This window comes from Ursus arctos, unplaced genomic scaffold (assembly GCF_023065955.2).
Source record: "Ursus arctos isolate Adak ecotype North America unplaced genomic scaffold, UrsArc2.0 scaffold_9, whole genome shotgun sequence".
NCBI lineage: Eukaryota > Metazoa > Chordata > Mammalia > Carnivora > Ursidae > Ursus > Ursus arctos.
The window spans coordinates 21,616,494-21,637,329 of record NW_026623111.1 but is presented as its reverse complement, the minus strand read 5'-3'; the positions used below and the strand labels follow the sequence as shown (position 1 = coordinate 21,637,329).

General features: G+C 34.4%; 1 non-coding gene across 1 annotated transcript; it reads left to right on the top strand.

The window, feature by feature from the left end:
* Positions 1-20,444: 20,444 nt before the first annotated feature.
* Positions 20,445-20,548, top strand: LOC113266795 (U6 spliceosomal RNA). Its single transcript, XR_003320515.1, has one exon. It is a non-coding gene; the product is annotated as a U6 spliceosomal RNA (small nuclear RNA).
* The last annotated feature ends 288 nt before the right edge of the window (positions 20,549-20,836 follow it).

The following is a 20,836-nucleotide window of genomic DNA, read 5'->3' as shown; positions in this document are numbered from 1 at the left end:
ATAAAGGTATAGAACATTTGGGTTCCAGTTTTAGAATTTTCACTTAATATCTGTGTAAAATCTTGTGAAGTAACACACTTTCTTTTGGTGTTCCTTCCACTGTAAAAATGAAAGCATTGGTTAATCTCTAAGATACTTCACATATCTAACTTTTTGTAATTTTATACTTTCTTTTGGTTTGGAGACAGTGAGTCAATGTGGAATAAAGGAAATAGAAATGCATCAAGGCTTATGAACAATTGAACCCAACTCACAAGTCAACACAGACTCTTATTACATTAAGATGCTCTTTACCGAATCACTTGACAACTAAAGGACAGGATAAACTCTCTCTTAAGAGGTTTTATACATGTACAGACTAGGAGATATAGATAGATAGATAGATAGATAGATAGATAGATAGATAGATAGATGATAGATAGATAGATATAGATATAGTTAGACATCCAAATAAAATTTTTTATTTATGTCCCTAAAGAAAAGAACTAAAATTGAAAATAGAAGCAGACCCGAGTATTGAGTTTAGAAAACTTAGTTCTTTTTAAAAATATATATATATGTTCAAGAGAATAAATGACAAGGTGGAAATCTCAGCAACTATAACCCTTTGGAGATTAAATAAAAATTAAATGGGATATCTAAGAGGAAAAATCTATAACTGAAAATAACCTCACTATATGACATTATGAGAAAGACAGAACAATGAAGAAAGCAAAAAGATTAGCAGTTACCAGGAGTTAGGAGAGAGGAAGCGTGTGTTTTGTTTTTGTTTTTGTTTTTGTTTTTAATCTAACTTCTGGGGCGCCTGGGTGTTTTAGTCGTTAAGTGTCTGCCTTTAGCTCAGGGTGTGATCCCAGGGTGCTGGGATCAAGCCCTGCATCAGGCTCCCTGCTCCTCTGGGAGCCTGCTTCTTCCTCTCCCACTCCCCCTGCTTGTGTTCCCTCTCTCACTGGCTGTCTCTCTCTCTGTCAAATAAATAAATAAAATCTTTAAAAAAAAATCTGACTTCTAAACTGAAACAATAAATGTAGAAGACAATTTCATGACATTTTAAAGTGCTAGAAAAAAATTACTAAGCTAGAAATCTTTCTAGGAAAAGTAGATTCTAAAATGATGATGATACAAAGTGACTCTAGATGAATAAAAACCTGATATAATTTGTCACCAGATTTACCATGACAGAAATACTTAGGGATCTCTTTAGGCAAAAGTAAAATGACTATAGGTAGAAACCTGAAAATGTAGGAAAAAATAAAAAGTAAAAGATTAATATGTGGATGAATATAAATAAGCATTGACTATAAATACAATAATATCTTTAAAAATAAAATAAAATATATGTCAGATTAAAAATCATGACTACAAAAAACTAAAACGCAGGAGAGTTGTAAATGGATTTAAATGTTATAATTTCCTAGAATTATCTAAGAAGTGATGAAAGTAGTACTTTATATGAGAATAAAATATGCCAAGGATAGATGTTGCAATCGTTAGGTTAACCTCTAAAAATAACAGGTAAATAATTTAAACCTAACTAGCCAATTGAGGGGAATAATGAAATAACAATAATAAATAAAACCTCAATTAATCTAAAATAAGATGAGAAAGACAAGAATAAGAAACATAATACACATGAGACAAATAGAAAACAAAAAGAAAGACGATAGATGAAAACAACATATTACTGATTACATTGAAAGTACATTGACTATTATAATTAAGAGAAATGATTCTCAGACGTGATAAATCTTTCTATCTATCTACCATCTATCTATTTATCTATATACAATCACCTCCTTAAACAGTTGCACTTGACAGGTGACAAAAAATATTAAAGGTAAAATGATTAAAAAACAAAATAAGAATGAATATAAAAGGAGTTGTGGTCAGATTCACTCAAATGATGATGTAATTACTATGCTGTCTTAGGGTCCTGAGAAATCCCCAAATGGGCTAGTCCTAAATTTTGGGGAGTAGCGAGCTTATCTCACATTCCTCATACATGGAAAGGAACCTCTTTCCACTCCCCCCCCAAAAAAAGGTCAACTAGGAAGAACACTTGCAGCCTCCTATAACCTCCACTCTTCTTCATTTGTCTGGTTGTGTACAAGAAAGAAAGAAGCCATATTGCTCAGTCCCTCTCTTTTCCTTTCCCCTTTCCAAGGACTTAGCAGTACGCAGTTCTGCGAAAAATAGTGAAGGTGAAGAGTGGAAGAGCAGCATTCAAGAAGTGCATTTGCCCACTAATCCAAGTCTCAATCTTTAACTAGTTTTGCCCCTTATAAAATTCATACCTTGATCTCTATCTGCTTCTCATGAATTATTTCTCACGTGGTATGTGATTCAAAACTCTGGAGAGATTTAAGAGAAAGACAAATGATGAGTCTCAAACCTCCAAATAAGTAGGTGTGAATGTTCTCAGGGAAGATGCATCTATTTTTAACTTTTATTTCAGTTCTCCAAAAGCACTCTTGAACAAGCATGCTCATTTACAAATGAAATGACATTAATTTACTATGAAAATCAACATTAATAAGAGAGAAAATAAATTGTAGAAGGGCAGCTCGAACAAGTGTATATAATTCTGGTATAGTTTGTTCTTTATATTCTCTCGACTTTCCTTGGAGGGTTAGGCTCGGGAGGATCTGTCGTGCAAGATCGCATGAATGAATGTTGACTTGGTCAAGGCACAGTCCAATTAATTAACTGCCAGGGATTACTATTTGATAATCTGCAGTATGAAAAATCAACACAGATACGAATCTACTTTCAGAACATAGGAAAACCAGGACTTTCTTGCTATACCGATTTACTCAGTTGGTCTGAGATTGAACAAAAACATAAACCATAATTTCTAGGAAGGTTCTTAAATTTTGACAAATAAACAAAATTTATTTTTTTATCTTAATAAATTATACTTAATGGAAACCACTTTAAGTTTTATTAGAAGTAGCAGTTATGGCATCCCTTCCCCAAGTTTTCTTTTCAAATTTTCTTCTATTATTGAGATTACCAATGTTTAGTCATTCTGTAGACTCTTTCTGCCCTACTTAATTACAGTTGCTCCTTTTTTAATCTCGTTACTTCTTATTACCAATCACTCACATTTAATAATGTATATAGAATCACCTTTATACTTTACTTTTGATACCTTAGACTTAATGATATACAGTTGTTTGATATTCCTTTTTGCAGAGATGTGTCACTGTTCTGATTTAAAGCTATTTTGAACTAGCTTTCATCTTTTAGCATTTAAATGATCTAAGTCTGCATGTAGCTTGCTGTATTTTTCTTTATTATTTACTCTTCCTCCCACGTTAATGTCATCTGTTAAAATTTCTACTGCTTTTTAAGACTCCTGCTCTTTGTTTTAAAAATTTCAAGTCAACCTTAGGCTCCCTTATAATTCTCACACCATAAGCATTGTTTTACATTCTACCTGAAAAACTGTAAGAATAAATTTACAGCCTGCTTTGAAACTCTTAAAACTATAGAAGTATATTTTAAACAATATGAACTGAAAAGGACCTTAAGAAAAAATCTGTTTTGAACCACACATTTCCAACACCCTTAATTTATGATTAAGAAAACTGAACACCACAAAGAAGTGAAGCCATTTGCTTGCCTCCAGTTACACACACTTAGTGTCAAAGTCATCATCAGTATTTGAGTTTTCTGGATACCAAGCTGGTACTACTTCCATTATAACATGTTATTGTTTGTACTAGCCCACTGGTTGAACAATTCTAAGAATGTTGACAGTTTCTTACCGACTATAAGCAAAATAAAATTTATAACTCCATTAATTAGAACACTCTAGAATGCACTCTTAAACACTCTAGAATGGCATTATGTATAAGCATGAAAGCATGAGTGTATACACAAACATACATACATAGTATATATGATATAGTATATATATATAATATATATAGTGTATATGTATAAGATGATATATATATATACACACATACTATATCCTATATATAGTATACTTATATATAGGAATTGACTAAAATGTCTTATTTTTATCATTATATACTCCTTTCTTTATCAAACATAATTAAGCAAAAATAATTCAAATGTGTTATTTTTATTAATAAGGATTTTGTAGATAATGGAGATATCAATAAATATGAATTATTGTGACACATGTCCTTTAGTAGAGGACTCAGGCTAAATTTTTACTGAATCCAGAAAGGTGAGCAGAAACTTTCATAGTTACTTCTCTCCCTGCAACAAGGATTTACTATTCTTCTAAGTTTTAAACACAAGGACAGTTCCAGTTAATGGACTTGTTAAAATTTGTTGATTCAATGTTATTTTTATGTCTGATCTTCTGTTTGACAAAAGAAACATCAATCTACTCTAACATTGGTTCTATTTTTAGAACCAAATGGTAGTAGATACAACTAAGCAAAAAGTCAGTATGGCTTCAACCAAATCTATGAGCCAAAAGCTGTATGGGTGAACAAGTATAAGAACATGACATAATTATAAGGATTATAAATTTTTAGATATTGAAGGATTTATACCAGGAAGTCATATCATCCTTCTATTATCCTATGAAAATGGAAATCTTTGATCTTTCCAACACAGTTCTGATCATGCTAGTCTTTAGTTTTCAATGGCTCCCCATCACGTGTAGCTGTAATCTATTTCTCTTTACTCATGCATTATCCCCTATCTCCCTTGATTTAATCATTAAAACTAGACATTTCAAAATTCTGCAAACAGAATACCTGTTTCCAGATCCACCACTATGATCATGTGATTTCTTCAGTAGGATGTTCCATTACCCTATCCTCTATTCGTACTTTCTCTTACCTCCAATACTTAACCCCAAATTCTCCCAAAACTTGGATTGGTAAATTTCCTTTTATCATCCTGGGCCAAGGATAATTGTACACATTTCTGATGTCAATCCCAATCATGTTGGTCCCTCTTTCCTTTAGGGCCCTGGGATGAAAACATAATAGAGTCAAATGAATACTATGAGATTTAAATGAAAATCTCATTTAAGTGCAATGCAATATGTGTTCACATATTTTTTTCCTTCACTGAATCATAATATTAGCTGTGAGGAATGCATCTTTATAATCCTGGCATATTACATATAATTGGCATTCAATAAATATTTGTTAAATAAAAGAAGGAATGAATGAATCCATTGTGGCATAGAGAGAGATTGATGAAGACTAAGAGGATCTATCTGTTCTAGCAGATGAAAGTCTTTGTGAAAATTGAAGGCACTGGGAATCTGAATAATAAGAGAGATGTCAGAAAATAATACGCTGATAGTAATCCAGATGAAATTCTCTATTCCTAGGTAGTGATTTTGTACTGCACCTTAATCTGGCTCAACCAGAGTTTGAAATGGGGGTAAGAGGTAGGCAAGATGAGTTTCCTAATATTTTAACAGAGGTTTCTGGTTTCTCCCATTTGACTGTGAATATTGCCTGATTAACAACATGAAAATACATTTAAAACAAGTTAGAAACTGCAAAATATTTCATAATACTACTAGCCAATTGATTTGAGGCAGCTTGAATTCAGTGGAGGCAAGTTACATGATATGGTCACTTAACCTGATAGATAAATTATGATCATTTTGTCTATAATGTATGCATTTACTCTTTCTGAGCTTGTAAAGTAATGAATACCTTATGTCAGCCAGACTTTCTTATAGCATTGATGGAATTTTTAAACAACTTTGTCACATTTATACCACAGCATACTAAACCAAGATGCTACTAAATTTTGTAAAATAATCAGGTGCCCATATTTTTTCCTTGTGAAATCTTTGTATAATAAAACATTTAATTTTTTCCCAAAAGAGATCTGGCCTTTGCCCTAAGATTCTGGAAGGTAATCTCTAAACTAAATGCCATGCCAGATAATAGTGTCTTTGTCCAGGACGGGGGCTGATCATGCTACAAAGATCAATAATATGACTTAGGGTGGGGTTTTGAGTCATACAGTGAGTTGACTTGGACACTGAGATCAACACCTGGGCAATCAACTAATCAATCGTCACACATAATGGAATCCCAGTAAAAACTCTGGACCTCAAGTCTCGTTTGAGCTTTCCTGATTGGCAACTTTCCATGCATGCTGTCACACATGGATGCCATGAGAGTAATACATTCATCCATGGGGAAAGGAATGAAAGCTCTATGTTTAGTGTTTATTTGACTCTGCTCTATACACTTCCTTTGGCTGATTTTTATTTTCATCCCTTCCTATGATAAAACATAATGATACATATAACAGCTTTCAGTAAGTTTTGTAAGCCTTTCTAGCAAATTATCAAAACTGAGAGGGGTATGGGAAATTTTGTAAGCGGTATCACTTGCAAAAAGTGGTATCAAGTAACAGCAATTTTGTGTGGACTGTGATCTCAAACTTCATAATTGTCTAAAACTTTTGCACCTTTCAAATATCACCTACCTTACTCCTTTTTCTAAGCCCCCATCCATTATTTGTTGTTTTATTCTTTGACGTAACCTAGAGTGCTAAGTGTTCACCAGCCAATTTTACTTAGAAGAAATGAAAAAGAAAGTTTATTTCTTCTTTGTATAGCTTTGTTTGAAAATACTATAAAAATAAGTCATATTTTTAGTGATCAGTTACATGGTGTACCATATTTGGTTGTGTATGGTTTTCTTGTCTATCGGAGTTAGTAGAGACCTAAATATTTAAGTGAACATCACTAATAATGGTGGATTTTCTATTTGATGACTTTAATTCTTAGATTCTAAAATACCTCAGATTTAACATTTCTGCAACCAAAACCAGCATAAATGTCAACCAAGTCATCCTTCCATGCAAAAGACATATAAATAGTACTTTTAAGACACCAGTTGCACAAGTTCAGAACCTATGAACAATCCTTGCCAATTTCCTGATTCCAGTACAAAAATTATAACTAAATCCAGAAAAGTTCATTTTCTCAGTATCTTTTAGTTCAGCCCATGCTCTCCATTTCTATCAGTGGCATCAGGGCCCAAGTACATATCATCTCTTGCCTACATTCAGCTTTTTAAAATTTATTTGTTTAGATTAAACATAGAAGAGAGATCATACAGTATTTGTCTTTCTGTAGCTGACTTATTTCACTTAGCAAAATGCCATCAATATCCATCACATTCTCGCCAATGGCAAGATTACATTGATTTTTATGGCTCAATAATATTCCATTGTATGTATATACCATAATTTCTTTATCTATTCATCCATCAATGGACATTTAGGTTGTTTCCATATCTTAGCTATTGCAAATAATGCTTTAATGAACATTACATATATATCTTTTTGGATTAGTGTTTTTGTTTTATTTGAATAAATACCCAGAAATGAAATTGCTGGAGTATAGGGTAGTTCTGTTTATAATTTTTTGAGGAAACTCCATAGGGTTTTTCACAGTGGCTGCAACAATTCACATTTTCATCAATGGTGGACAAGAGGTTCCCTTTTCTCTCCATCCTTGCCAATGCTTGATATTTCTTGCTTTTTTGATAACAACCATTTTAACAAATGTGAGGTGATATCTCATGGTGATTTTGATTTGCATTTCTCTTATGATTAATGATACTGAGCATCATTTCATGTATCTATTGGCCATCTGTATGTCTTTGGAAAAATCTCCCAGATCTGCACATTTTTTAATGATATTTTTGTTGTTGTTGTTGTTATTGAGTTGTATGAGTTCTTTTTTTTTTAATGTTATGTTAGTTCTTTATATATTTAGAATATTGGGCCCTTATTAGATATATGATTTCCAAATATTTTATTCCATTCAATAGGCTGTCTTTTCATTTTGTTGATGATTTCCTTTGCTGTGCAGAGACTTTTCAGTGTAGTGTAATCCCACTTACATATTTTTGCTTTCGTTGCTTTTGCTTTTGGTGTCAGATTCCTAAAATCATTGCTAAGATCTATGTCAAGGAGCTTACGGTCCAGGTTTTCTTCTATGAGTTATATGGTTTCAGGTTTTTCATTCAAGTCTTTAATCTATGTTTAGTTAATTTTTGTATATGGTATAAGATAGTGATCAAGTTTCATTCTTTAGCATGTGATTGACCAGTTTTTCCAATACCATTTATTGAAGAGACTATTCTTTCTCCATTGTATGTTCTTGAGTTCTTTGTTGTAAATTAATTGACAATATATGCATGGATTTACTTCTGGGCTCTCAATTTTATTCCACTGAACAATGTGTCTGTTTTTATACCAATACTGTATTGTTTCAATTACTATAGCTTTGTAATATAGTTTGAAATCAGGAAGCATGATGCTCCAAATTTGTTCTTTCTCAAGATTCCTTTAGTTGGTTGGTTGTTTATTTATTTATTTATTTGTTCCATACAAATATTATTTGTTCTATTTCTTGGGAAAATGCTATTGGGAATTTTTTTTTTTTTTAAGTAAGCTCCACACCCAGCATGGAGCCCAACATGGGGTTTGAACTCATGACTTGATAGCAAGACCTGAGCTGAAATTAAGAGTCCGGACACTTAAGTGACTGAGCCACACAGGCACCCCTGACATCGGAATTTTTATAGGGATTGCACTGAATATGTAGATTGCTTTGGGAGCACAGACATTTTAACAATATTTACTTTTCCAATCTATGAGCACATAATATCTTTCCATTTATTTGTGTCTTCCTCAATTTCTTCCGTTAATGTTTTGTACATTTCAATATACAAGTTTTCACTTCCTTGGTTAAATTTATTCCTAGGTATTTCATTTTTTTATGCAATTGTGGATGGGATGCTTTTCTTTATTTCTCTTTCTGATAGTTCATTATTATATGTGTATAGAAATGCAACAGATTTTTCTGTATTGATTTTGTATCCTACAAACTTACTAAAATCGTTTATTAGTTCTGTTTTTTGAATTTTTTAGAGTTTACTATATATAAAATCATGTCATCTGCAAATAATAACAGTTTTAGTTCTTCCAGCACCATCCAGACCCATTAACCTATCATCTCTCATTTACACTTTGCAATAGCCTTATTTTAAACAATTCAGTGATGAAAATTTTTAACAGACAAAAAAAGGTGAACTAATTGTACAGTGAATAGTCTAATATTCATCTGCTAGTTTCTACATTTAAGACTTTGCTATAATTTCCTTACACATGTCATATTTCAATGTATTCTCAAAAAATATTATGACATAGACATTATTAGCTACATTTTATAAAAAGTCAAAGTGTATCAGAGGTTAACCAACCTCTCCAAGTTCACTGAAATTAAAAAAAAAAAAAAGAAAATAGATGAGTTGTTTATTTGACCTGAAGAATTTCTGACCAAATGCATATGTGCCTACCACAAAAAGAAGGAAACCTCAAATTTTGTCAGAACTTTAACTGTATAATAGAAGTCTCAGGCCAATATGTATGGGCATCACACAAAAAGAAGGAAACCTCAAATGTTGTCAGAACTTTAACTGTATAATAGAAGTCTCAGGCCAATATGTATGGGCATCATGAAGTAGGACTCATTATACCAGTAGTACAGGTGCCATCTGATGTTCACAGCTCCACTTCTGCATTAAGTGGAACAGCAAAAACACATAGAATGTCTTGTTGGTTCACAACCTGGGGAGTTACCCACGTGAAATTTGAAACTAGCCCTCATACGTAGAGGGTAGGGAGAAACGGAAGAAAGGCTGGCCATGCCAGATTAGTAAGTAGCAGTCTTAATAAGCAAGGGAACTTTTATACGAGTCCTACGTTGGGTGACCCACAAGGTGAGTATATCTCCATATTCACCCACCAGAATCTTCAAAGTTTATATAGAGGCCTTAACAGGGTTTAGTCATATACAGAGTCCAGATGCTCTCAACAACACATAATTCTCTCAAGGCTGTGTATTTGAAATGGCTCCAGCTATAAGAATGGTAAATAAGAGGTATGCTCCAAGGACAAGGGAGAGGATGAGGAGCTTCTGACTGCCTAGGTCCAGCTTGTGGGCCAACTGAGAATCATATCCTGTTGATGATGTCCTTCACATGCTTGAATGCCAAGGGTTCTGTATTAGTTTTCTACTGCCAGGTAACAAATGATCATATATTAACAGCTGTAAACACAGCCATTTAGTAGCTCACAGATCTTCAAGTAAGAACTCTGGGCAGGCTTGATTGGGTTCTTCGCTTTTAGTCGCAAAAGGCAAAATTAAGCTATCCGGTGAGTAGGCTTTCATCTGGAGGATCTAGGAGAAGAATCGCCTTCCAATCTCATTCTTCCAAGTGTTGACAGAATCCAGTTCTTAAAGCTGTAGTTCTCATGTTTCTGTTTCCTTGATGATTGTCATCTGGGGGCTGTTTTCAGCTTCTAGAGATCATTAACACTCTTGCATATGTGGCTGCCTTCTCCATCTTCAAATCACTGATGATGATTGATGTCTTTCTCCTGCTTTGAATCTCTATGAGTTTTCCTTTGGCCCTCAGCCAAAGAAAACTCTTCTAAATAGCTCACATGATTAGTTGAACCCTAATGCTCTCTCTCACACAGTCAGCTGACTAATAACCTTAATTACATCTGCCATGTAAAGTGTCATACTCACAAAGGTGATGTCTCATCATATGCGCAGTATTATGGATTGGGGAAGGTCATAGCAGGGCACTGCAGGTTACTTATGCAGAAACTTGTTTTGACAAATCCTTACAAATCCTTATGTTTGTTTGTTGAGATTCTGTAAGACATTAGGTTATAGTGGTGTGCCGTTATGATCACAGTTTTGTTATATATGTATGCTTGCTTTTGTTACGTTGTGGTTTCTGTGAATAAAGAAAATTGTGGGTGTCAATTGTTTGGGCTGTCTCAAGCAGATTTTTCTACAGGCAGAAGGTAATAATGAAATTTGAGAAATTAACCTGACCCTTAGCACCATGGCCAGTTCTTATAAGAATGTTAGATTCCTTTCAGCACTCTACTTTTGTTGAAATGATGCAACTTAGTCTACAGTGGTGAATAGTTAGAAACGGAAAAAATTTGGTTTCCTGTGTCCTAATACACTTGCATGACTTTGAATAAGACCGGCAACTTAACTGAGTTTAAGTGTACTGTTTTGGAAAATTAGTGTTCTTGAGCATAATGCTCTCTATCCTTGCTTGTTGATGTATGAATTTGATCAAGATTTCTTCAAAATATATTTGAGTGTATGCTCTATAAGCCAAAGGTAAGCTTTATTTTTTTTTTTAAAGATTTTATTTATTTATTCCACAGAGATAGAGACAGCCAGCGAGAGAGGGAACACAAGCAGGGGAAGTGGGAGAGGAAGAAGCAGGCTCATAGCGGAGGAGCCTGATGTGGGGCTCGATCCCATAACGCTGGGACCACGCCCTGAGCCGAAGGCAGACGCTTAACCGCTGTGCCACCCAGGTGCCCCCAAAGGTAAGCTTTAAATGGGAAACACTTTGATCGAATTACAGAAAAGCAAATGATAGCCACCATTATTAACATCCTTATTTTTTTTTAAAGATTTTATTTATTTATTTGAGAGAGGGAGAGAGAGAATGAGTAGGATGAGGAGCAGAGGGAGAAGCAGGAAGTCCAATGTGGGGCTCGATCTATGAACTCCAGGATCAGGACCTGGGCCAAAGGCAGACACTTAATCAATTGAGCCACCCAGGCCCCCCTTAATATCCCCATTTTATAGATTCTGAAAAACTGAGTTGTAGATGATTAAGCAGTTACCCAATATTTTTCAGCAAGACAGTTATAGAATTTGGCCTTAATAGGGCAGTTTGACATCTGAACATTTTGCACCTAACCATATCTCTATATTGTTTCAGAAAGGAATAGAATCAGTTGGATAAATTAAAATAAAAACCTTATTGTACCAAATACTCACTTTTTTTTCATTTGGGAATTCAGGATTCACTCTATGAAAGAAAATAATTGTTTATAATTCACTTGTTATAAAGAAGTGAAAATAAAATTGAAACCTGAGATAGTCATAACTATCAATTGTTATAATCAATTAATAAATCTTTCACTGTCCAGCTCTTTCATGAAAAATCTGTTATCCTTTTTAACTATAAAAATAAGTGCAAAGGCCACTCTGACATAAAAAGAAGGAGTCCATAGAGTGGTGAGCACTTCCATTTCCTGGAATGCATCCTTTGTGTACAAACATTGTGAATGCCTCTCAAATCCAAGAAATAGTTTAAATAAAACTGTGCCAATTTGAAAAAAAAATCACATATTTGTGAGATTTTGAGTGATTCTAAAAGTGGGAAAAGGACTTTTCTAATAATATCATTATTTAGTTATCCACATAGAATTTTAGAACTCAATGGAAACACTGAAATTGTGCAATTAAATAAACATATTCTAACAATGAAGAAACTAAGACCTCAGGAGATTACTTAGGTAATTTTTTTAGCAAGACTCCTTGGCAGACCTCAGATCAGACACTACTAAAAGCTACTAGACTATTTTTTTTCCAACATCTCAAACTACTTCCCTTCATTTTGGAATAATATAATTTTGCCCTTCAATCAATCACATAGCAATGTCTCCCAAAGTCTAAAGGCTATGTAAATAAGAATTATCTCAACTAGTTTATAAAAACGCAGAATCTTAGGCTTTACCTATGATATACTGATCAAAGTCTTTAATTGTTACCATAATAAGCATTTTTGCAAGCTTTTTTAAAGGTGAAGTTTGAGAACTACTGCTTTTTGAAATATAGATTATTTACTTATTTACTCATTGTACTGCAATAAAAAGATACTTATTTGAGTTCACTTGGTTTCCTCAATGATTCCCAAATTCATCAAATTTTGTTCCCAAATTTTCTTTCCCTAAATCCAAATGAAAATCAGTTGTGTATTCATTGATTTTAAAGATAACTATTCTGAAAATCTTAGTAATTTTGCTGTATTTGAAAGCATATTGCAAGCACTTGATGAGGGTATCCTATGCATTATAACCAAATCTTTCAAGAAATGTAAAAACTATTTTTAAATATGTGCTTTATTATTTTTAGCCTTCATAATATTGAAGATTATAATTGCTTCCATTTTGAAGTTTCAATTCCTTCGGAGATAATTTGACATATGAGAAGTCTGACTCCTAGTTAAAAACCTACATGTGATTTTTTTGGCTTGATCATAGTCAATTGAAAAGGCTTTATCTGGGAGGCTGCGGGGGGCAGAAGGGGGGGATTTTCCTCATATCAGGCTTGGCGCACAGCCAGTGTATCACCATTTCTGCAGACAGTTGAAGTCAAAGAAGTAGGCCCTCGGAGACTGCCACACTCTCTTCCATATTTGCAATTTTAGTCCAGGTGTCTTCATCCCTAGGTGTCTTTATCTGAGGCCATGGGAATAGTTCTTCTTGAACCTTCCTAAGGTCCTCTTATGGTGGAGAAGGGAGGAACCTTAAACTTAGCCCAACTCTGACTCAGTACCCAGTCTTTTACACTCTTACCTCTTCCCTCTGCCAATTCCCCATAGTCCATAAAACTGCATAGCCTTCTGTTCATGGCCCCCTCAAAAGTAGAACAATCCCCATGTGTATGCTGATCCATATGACCTTTAACCAGTGTACCATTCGATGGGAGAAAATGCAGTTGGCTTTTCTTTTCTTTTCTTTTCTTTTCTTTTCTTTTTTCTTTTTTCTTTTCCTTTTCTCTTTCTTTCTTTCTTTCTTTCTTTCTTTCTTTCTTTCTTTCTTTCTTTTTTTGTCTTATGACTTGCTTATATCATCATAGTAAGTGACTAAAGGCTTCATACTTTATGGCTTGTTGCTTCAATTGGCCATTCTGACACCTGGCAGCTCACTATCCCTCCCTACTGAATTGAGCTCCTGACAGTATAGTCATATTCCTCTCTAGTTTAAAAGATCATCCTCTTTGGCTTTGGCAATAATCATGATGAATTATTTGGTTCTGATTCTGAGACATCGACTTTCCCCTGCCCTCAGAACTCCTGGATCTCAAACCTCGACTGAAATTGGGACCATTGGTTCTCTGGCTCTCAGGACTTCAAACTATGCCATGCGTCTTCTTGAGCTCCTCCATTTTTTGATGGGCAGTTGGTGGGACTTCTCAGCCTCCATAATCAACTGAGCCAATATTTTATAATAAATCTCTTCAGATAGACAGATATAGTAGATAGATGTAGGAATAGTACAGATCTATATCTCCTATTGGTTCTCTGTCTCTGTAGAACCCTGGCTAATAGAGACTATTTCGTGATAATTCACTGTGGATCTTCTGCTAATAATATTTAGCACACCTGAGCACAGCACAGAGAACATTGACATTAAAAATTTGCTTACTGGCACTTCCCTGTTTCAGCTCCAACATGTAAAAGAGCTTGAAAATTGTTTTTGCTATCTGCTATGGTCTGAGTTGTGTCCCCTCAAAATTCATATGCTGAAATTCTACCTCCCAGTACCTCAAAATATGACTATATTTGGAGATAAAGTAACTAAGTTAAAAAGAGATCATTAGGGTGGGCCCTAATCCAATATGACTGGCTGACATCCTGGTGAGAAGAGGAAATAACAGATACTTGCAGAGGGAAGACCATGCGAAGACTGGGAGAAAACAGAAGATGACCACTTAGAGCCCAAGGAGGAAGGTCTCAGAAGAAACCAATCCTTCTGAAACCTTGATTTCAGACTTCTAGCCTCCAGAACAGGGGAAAAAATAAATTTGTTACTTAAGCCAACCAACTCTGCAATACTTTGTCACACTACCCTAGGAAATCAGCACACCATTTTTACAATAAGGGAAATCTGGACAAACCAACACTCAAGGACTTTTCTCAGACCTATCAATAAACTGAGATTGCAGGGAAAACTGCAACCTGAGATCTAGAAAGCTAGAAGACTCCAGAGAGTAGTAGCTGAGACCCTCTTACATGAAGCAGAAACTGTTAGGACCATAAACAAGAGAAACACTGAAATGGCAATTTTGACAAATTGCTGGTGGCTTAGTGTGACTTATAGTAGCAATAAGAAACTCTTGGGAGTCTTAGTCCTCTTGCCACACACACACTTAGTTCCCCACACCCTCCACCCTGCACACACACACACATTTTCCTGAGCTTGACCTCCAGGAATAACCCAGGCTTTGAAGAGTGGGCTGTGCATGGCAGCTTCCTTTCAGAGAATACACTGTGGAAAGGGGCAAAAAGGAGTAACTTCATCATAGAGAAACCTGACAAAAACATCTCAGCAAGATGCTTAACATCAACAATGATCCCACGTTGATAGTATGTACCTTTGACATGTGGTGAAAATGGCACTTTACGTCTGTGGCTTTCTCCCTAAAATCCATAACCTGAGTCTAATCACGAGAAAAATATCAGACAAATGACAATTGAAGGACATTACAAAATATCCGACCAGTCATCCTTGAAACTGTCAAAGTCACAAAAAACAAAGTGAAGTCTAAGAAAATGTCACAGCCAAGCGGAGTCTAAGAAGACATGATGACTAAATACAATATGATATCCTGGATGGTATTCTGGAACATCAGGAAAGAATAAGGAAATGTCAGTGGATACAGACTTCAATTAATTTGTAAGAAGTGCTTGCTTGATGTGTGTGTGTGTGTGTGTGTGTGTATAAAATATTGTGTATATTCTATATTGTATTTTATATAATATTTATATTATTTTACATATAATAGGTATATGCATATGTGCACATTCACACAGATCAAAAATACATCTAAACAGTACAGAAAGATATAAAGCGTATAAAGTGAAAAGTAATAGTCTTCCTGTCTTCCCTTCCTGCCCCTATTCCCACCACATTCAGTGTTCTGTGTTTCATACAAGAATTTGTATCTACATGTTTTTACACTTTCTAACAAATCAGATTCTACTACATGTATTGCTATGAAACACGCTTTAATTTGCTTAAAAACAAAACACCTTTGTTTACTTGTCATTCTACTAGTTACTGAGTACATACAGGATGAAGAATATGTTTTCTTCATTTTTGTGAACTTAACCCTTCCAGCAACGTTTGGCATGTGGGAAACAGTCAGTAAATATTTGTTGAATGAGTAAATAGATAACTTGCACTCATCAAAGAATAACCCATCCAATGATCATTTAAATGAATGTCGTGAGAGACAGTAACTTATTTTGGAGCTGAAAAGTAAATCAGGATATTTCAAAATAGAAAGAGAGCATTTATGCTAATTTGTTAGGCTTTTTTTTTTTAAATACATGTATTTGGATTTTTGAAGTTCAATATCTGGACACATAAATGAGATAAATTAACCACAGACTAAATGAGAATTTTGAACCAGTTGGTTCCTTTTTCCCTTTTGCATTATTTCCTGAGTACCACTTTTTAAGCTACATCCAGAGGAGGAAAATACGGATTTTTAAAAATCATATTTAGGTATACTTCTCATGTTTAAAAAAAACTTGGTAGAATTCCATAGACCATGAAAATTTAACATTTTCATAACATTTCTGCAATTTCCCAATGCACTTATATTCTCATGGTTTTCTCTGGCTTCTTGATAGGAGTATGTTCTGCCTGTTACATAGAATATACCCAGGTGTGACTATGGACTATGAGAAACAAACTGAGGGCTTCGGGGGGGTGGGGGTGGGGGAATGGGATAGACTGGTGATGGGTAGTAAGGAGGGCACGTATTGCAAGGTGCACTGGGTGTTATACGCAACTAATGAATCATCGAACTTTACATCAGAAACCAGGGATGTACTGTATGGTGACTAACATAATATAATAAAAAAACATTAAAAAAAAAAAGAATATACCCAGGTGTGAAATTCAGCACCTGCTTCATATTCCACAAACCATTAATGCCTATACTACATAAGAACAGATGGCAGGATTTAAAGACCCGGAATAGCGTAGGGATGAGGTTTACTTCATGTCTGCAAATATTTGGAAATGAGCTGGAGTCATCACAGTTCTTAAAAATGTCTGTCAGCTTTCATTCAGTGCATTGAGTGGGGAAGAGAGTGATAATTCACTGTCCCTCATATCACCTTGTTTCAGTTTCCCTCAATCTTGCTGGTTCCCTCTTCTACCCTTTTAGAAAACCTTCATTCTTTGGATAAAACTCATCTTTCTCTTGTTGTGTACAGAGAAGCCACAAACATTTCTTTTTCAACTGGCTCCCAGCCAGCATAGCCCTTGAGGCCCTAGCTCCCAAATTAATAACCTATATAGGTACTTCCCCCCCCAAAAATAAAGAGAATTCCCTAATTGGGAGAAACTGTGCCAGCTGTTGAAAGAATTATGAAATAATAAAACTATCACGACACCCTTATACCAAAAATAAATAACAGTGAAATAGGGGTATGTTTAAGACGAAATTAAGAGTAAAGTGGGTAGAATTAAGAAGCAGTAACATGGAATGCAAGTGAGAAGCCGTAAAACCAAGAGGAGCCAGTCCAATGTGTGTTGAGACTCTCACATAATAAAATACGTTTCACAAAATTCTTGATTTGGTCCAAAAAAAATCTGCCTTTGGAAAGAAAGCAACGGAAATAGTGCTTTTCTATAGCTGTCTTGATAAATTGTCTTTAGGTCTTTCTTTGTTTTTATTGAGATATAACTGACATATAAATTATATTAGTTTCAGTTGTTCAATATAATGTTTTGGTATTTGTATATATTGCAAAACGATCACCACAGTAAGTCTGGTTGATAATTTTTTTTTAGTTTAATAAATGGCATACACAAATAAATTAAAGAATCCTCCAGAATGACAGCCCTAATTGACACCTTCCAAAGTGACAATGCATTGATAAGGGCTCCAATGACCCTTCTTACTCAAGGTCTGTCTCTAAAATCCTAGCTGCAAGATCCTACATTTGTCCTATCAAGTTCTCTTTACAAGTAGAATTTCAGTCTCCCTCTTTAATTGGCTTTCTGATGACAGCTCTGCTTTTTCTGAACATTGCTTGGTAGGCGTAAAACTGCATTTGATTAAGAGAAAGGAAGTGCTTTTCCTCATTTAATGTAAAAGCAAAAGTTAAATTTCAAATTCTACCTAAATATTCAATGTCAAGAAATGTAGTTTTTTAAAACATTTTCTAGATATTTAAAGGCCACCACAAGCATAGATATTTTGTCCCAAATATTGCATTTAGTGTTTCTTTTATTGTGTTTTCAATCTGTGAATATTTTTTTTATTTTCTGTTTTCCTGAAGAATGGTATCTCTAAATAATTTTAAATACTTATAGACAAGCGTTAATACATATTTATACGTATATAAAGCCCAACATTCATATCTTAACCTTTTCAAAACCTGCCAACTATTGGCGAATGTGTGTTTTATTCAGTCAACCTCATCCTTTTCTTGTTTTATGCCCAAGGCTTAGCACTTGGAGTTTCAAAGCATCAAGCTTTAATGTTTTTGACTGATGTGAAATTTTTGCTTACTTTAAAGATTTTGTTTTGTAAACTTTGACTTTTCTCGTATTTTTCCCTGTCCATAATCACAACTATATAAATCTTTGTGAATTAATAAATATTGTTGTTTATTCAAACCCCAATACGGTGTGGGGAATTTTTCAAAGCATAGGGGGGAAAAAAGCTCTGCTTAATGCATGTAGATTTGTTTAACAATCATTTTTTCTTCTTTTAATACATTTCAATTTGAAAAGATAATTCATGCAAATGAAGAGCTGACTGCAAAGAACTACTAGGGTATCTATAATTGAGTTTAAGAGGAGTTTCTGTTTTCACAGCTTTATGATTGTTATTCAAGTCAACAAATGCTTTATAAAGAACATGATTTTCTTTCACTTCAATTCTTTATTTTAAGAAAGTTAAGGAGAAAAGAGAATATATTTAAAGATCTAGTTCTTATTTTCAGGAAAAGGAATTATCCCAGGGACCCCTGGTGTTCATGAACTATGCTTAAGAACAATTGGTATAAAACAAAAAGTACTTATGGAAAGCAAGGGCAAAAATCCATCATATTCCAGAGTCTACTTCTTGATCTTGGATGTTAGATGATCTCCTCAGGCTTTTGTACTGACACAAATAGTGTAACATTAGATAGAGACTACTGTCAAGAAGAATCAGAGTAGGTAAGCATTTTCCTTATGGTCCTTCCAGTGTCATAGGATTGGTTATGTTGAGGGCCCATCGTGATCCACACTTTTACTAGGATTTTAAGAACTCTGGAATCACACTTAACTTCTCATCAGACCTAGAATTTTCCATAGCATAGCTTGCCCCTCTTATTTCACTTTTGTCCTGAAATATTTTTATTGTCTTTAGTCCTTGTAAACTTTTAGCAAGTTTTGTGACCCATAAAATGTATTCATAAATATTGATAAACTAAGCTTTATGAGACATCATTGTGCCACATACACATCTGAAAACTGATATTATAAAACTCAGAAATATTATAGGTAGATATCAAATACAGGAGATGAGATATTTTATAACTTTGCCAACTCATCTTTTTCTTTTTTTTTTTAAGATTTTATTTATTTATTTGACAGAGAGAGAGAGCAACCACAAGCAGGGGAAGCAGCAGAAGAAGAGGGAGAAACAGGCTCCCCACTGAGCAGGGAGTCCGATGCGGGGCTCAACCCAGGACCCTGGGATCACGACCAGAGCCAAAGGCAGACACTTAACCAAATGAGCCACCCAGGTGTCCCACCAACTCATCTTTTTCATACAGGTTCTATTTAGATCTAAATCCTAGACACATGCTTATTTTCAAGACATAATAATTCTTTTCAAAAAATTATATCTGTAATATAAATTGTGAACATTCAAAGTTATTCTGACCAGAAGAGATCCTTAGCAATGAATATTGAAAAGCTACGTGAAAGGTTTTTTTGTTTGTTTGTTTGTTTGTTTGTTTTTTACTTCTTAGTTCATTGCTGCATCTATTGTAATATTAGGCATCTATATTGTAATACTAAGAAAAATTGACACGAAACACTCACAGGGATGAAGAAGCTCTAAAATGGATAAAATGGAGATTCTGAAATTCCTGCCTGGAGAGAACCATGGCACTTGAGGATTAGTAGGAAACATAAAAACAAGAGATGTGTCCGTATCATAGGATTCTATTTGTACCTTTAAATCAGTATGGACTCCATTATCTAGCTAGGAGGTGTTTAATTGTTTTTCAAGCTTTTGTTAAAACTGATATTGGGCTCTTCACATTTTTTTGTCCTATTCATCTCATAGCTAACAAAGACATCATGTTTGTATTCTTAGTGTCTCATCCTGATCCTCGACAACCCAGGAATTCTACAGAACAACATATTCAGGCCTACGTTTCAGTTACAGAGCCCCAAGCTTTCATATTCCCTGCTATTCCCCTTCCCTTGCTTCAAATTCTCCCATCCTCCTTACCCACCTCTAAATCTTTCCAAAAGTATTGGTTTTGTGTATCACCTCTGATGATTCTTACAAAATTGTTCTGGTTGATATTCTTTTTGCAATATTCGTGCTTGCTTCAAACAGCACCTATACTAAAATTGGGATGATACACAGAAGATTAGCATGGCCCTTGTGCAAGGATGACACACAAATTTGTGATGCAATATTTAAGCCAAAGTTCAGAGTTGATATTTTTATCTAGTGGACCCAAAGACACAAATGCAGAAGGAACGGTCACTTCGTTGAATAGTGTGAAATAAAATTTATTTGACTTGAAATTGCAACACCAGAATTCAAATATAATCTTCACTACTTAAAATATGTGATCTTGAGTAAGGTGATCCCCCAAATTATTTTCTTCATCTGTAGCAGGAATATAATATTCTTTTCAATATACCATTTTCAATGATTAAAGTGTATCATATTAAAATGTCTGACAATTTAAAAGTAACCCATGAC